Source organism: Jaculus jaculus, chromosome 10 (assembly GCF_020740685.1).
Source record: "Jaculus jaculus isolate mJacJac1 chromosome 10, mJacJac1.mat.Y.cur, whole genome shotgun sequence".
In the NCBI taxonomy this organism is placed as follows: domain Eukaryota; kingdom Metazoa; phylum Chordata; class Mammalia; order Rodentia; family Dipodidae; genus Jaculus; species Jaculus jaculus.
The window spans coordinates 57,267,910-57,270,900 of NC_059111.1; the positions used below are offsets into that span (position 1 = coordinate 57,267,910).

Consider the following 2,991-nt stretch of genomic DNA (forward strand, 5'->3'; position numbering starts at 1 on the left):
CCATCCCCAGTGCACTACAGCAGGGCCATTTTCCTCCCTGATAACCAGCTGCTCTGGTGCATCAGAAAGACTCATGTAGCTCTCTTCTGAGAGCCTGGCAAAAATCCTGAAGGAAGCTACAACATGTTATTTCTTCTAAGGAGGCTTCTAGAACCTAGATCTGCCCCAAGATCAGAGGCAGTTATAAGGAGAATCTGCACTTAGGCTAGGGATGGTTCAGGCCCCGTTTTAATTCTTCAAATAAGATTTCCTGGGTCACATCCTCAAGTGACTCAGAAACAACCTCAGACATGGATGCCATACTCCAAGGTGAGGTGCCTTACTGGCTATAACTGTCCAGGTGAGAAATCATGGGCACAGGGAGCTACTCACCTATGTGGTAGGCTGGAGCTTATAGTGAAATCTCTGAAAAGAGCACCCAGACTCTGTCCCTGGTCTATGCTAGCTCCAGGTTACTGCACCCAGAAGTGGGGAGGAAAGAAATGGATGATGAACACAAGACCTCATTTGACATGCATCTGTCTCTGGGATTTTTCCAGAGGGAAAAACAAGGGTCCTGATATATACGAAGATGCTTTCTACTTCTCCTTGAGCCAGTGGGAGGCAGGCTTGACAGAAATTTAGAAACCCAGGGACTGGAGCATAGAGGGCTTGGCTGCTGATCACTAGGCTCTCTGTGAACCGGCTGCCAGAAGGTTCAGTGGCTTCCTTGTTCCTCACCATCTCATGAGGATGAGCCTGCTTCCCTCTGAGGCCCCTGACTCTGCACAAGACATCAGGGTCAAGCAGGATAGCACTGGAAGACAGGTTGGAGTATAAACACAGCGTTTCACTTGGATGTGATATGGAGGCATGAAGTGATTTAATTATTCACATTACTCTCTAAAATTGAAAAGTTAATCCATGTACGATCAGGTGTGGTAAGGCTGAGATATCTGACCTCTTCTCACAGGCATCAGAGTGTTTGCTGAAGAGAACTGAGAGCCAGGGGCATGTGGAAGATGGCTATGGTGATGACATAGAGCAAACCTGGAGAAGTGGACTTCAGAAACAAACCCACAATGTCAACTTCAGCCCTACAGTATCTTAAAAGGTTACAAAACACCAAAAAAGGGGACACTTTTTAACATTGGCCAAGTAGGGAGAAAACATAATAAAAACCAAGTGTAGCAGAAGAGAAGGTTACTTCTGGTGAACATGTGCACCCAGAGCACCTCCCTCTTGTCCTGGCTTAGACTGGCTCTTTCTCAAAGGCTGCAGTCATTGCTAAAGACCCTCCTTATCCCTACCCTCCCATTAGCCTAAATATACCCCGACCTCCTACCCTCTATCCAGCAACGTGGCACTGGCTGAAAGTAGAAGATAACTATGTCAAGGTGTTGAACTTGAACTCTTTGAAGTGTTTTTGAGTACTGCTCCGGGTTCACATTTGAAAGCTTGGCCCTTGCTTGGTGTTTCACTGTTTTGGCAGCATATGCTGCTTTCATCTTAGAATCATAAGGTGTGAGGAGAGCCATGAAGTAGACCTCCTTTTTGGAGTGGGGGGGGGCACTTTCATGGCTTTTCATGGCATACACATGACAGAGGCATCAAATTCCCTAGGACCAGGCTGGAGAGATGGCTTAGCAGTTAAGCACTTGCCTGTGAAGCCTAAGGACCCCAGTTTGAGGCTTGATTCCCCAGGACCCATGCTAGCCAGATGCACAAGGGGGTGCACGCATCTGGAGTTCATTTGCAGTGGCTGGAAGCCCTGGCATGCCCATTCTCTCTCTCTCTCTCTCTCTCTCTCTCTCTCTCTGCCTCCTTCTTTCTGTCTGTCACTCTCAAATAAATAAATAAAAACAAACAAACAAACAAAAACTTAAAAAAAAATCCCTAGGACCAAAGAACTGGGAAAGCTGTGGAACAGAGCAGACTGCCACCCACTTCATCATTGTTATACTCCTCTTCCTCTGCCGGCTCCCCCGTGTCCATCTACCTCTGCTTGGGCTGGTCTGTGTCATAGATGCTCTCCAGCAGGCTATAGTCTATGACCTTCAACTGGGCCAGGAAAGCAACATCCTGCTTCAGCTTCTCCAAGAAGTTCTTTTTACTCTTTTCTCTCATGTGAAGCTTCTGTCCTTCATTGTAGAAGTCATTAAGTGTTGACAAGTCCTTGGCCTTCTCCTTGTCACTCATTTCTTTGGAAACAGTAGTTATTTTGATAAAATACATTTTCATTTTTATTTTTCCAGCCTGAATGTGACTTCTAGAAAACATGAAATTGCTTATATGTTTCACATTATATTTTTGGCTTACATTTTTTTTCTAAAACAGAGAATATTTATTTGAGAGGTGGGCAGGACCTTCTGCCAGTGCAAATGAACTTCGAATGCTTGCATCACTTTTTGTTGTTGGTTTTAAACAGGTACTGGGAATCACACCCAGGCACAATGGCTTCACAGTAAAGGGCCTTTAACTACTTAGCATTTTCCCCAGCCCCTGGTTATATGACAATTTGCCTTTTGGTCAGGGGTTTCTTCACCAATTTTTGGTTAGTTGCTGTGGTGGTTTGATTCAAGTGTCCTGCATAAACTTAGGTGTTCTGAATGCTAGATCCCCAGATAATGGAGATTTGGGAAGTAACATCTGCTGGAGAGAGTGTATTTTAGGGGGTGGGCTTATGGGGGTTATAGCCAGTTTCCCCAAGCCAGTGTTTGGCACACTCTCCTGTTGTTATTGTCCACTTTATGTTGGCCAGGGAGTGATGTCCACCCTTGCCAAAGCCATCGTTTTTCCTGCCATTGTGGGGCTTCCCCTTGAGTCTGTAAGCCAAAATAAACCTTCCCCAGAAGCTTCTCTTGGGTGATTTCTACTAGCAACACATACCTGACTGCAACAGCTGCCTTACCAATTTATCATGTCCTCTTGCATCATAATTTAGTGTGCCATATCTTGGCACTTCATTAAAAATTACAATAGGTTTCATATATAATAGCTCATTTAATACTC

General features: G+C 45.1%; 1 pseudogene; it reads right to left on the reverse strand.

Moving 5' to 3' along the window:
- Nucleotides 1–1,366: 1,366 nt before the first annotated feature.
- On the reverse strand, nucleotides 1,367–2,259 carry LOC123463962 (annotated as a pseudogene).
- Between the last annotated feature and the right edge of the window lie 732 nt (nucleotides 2,260–2,991).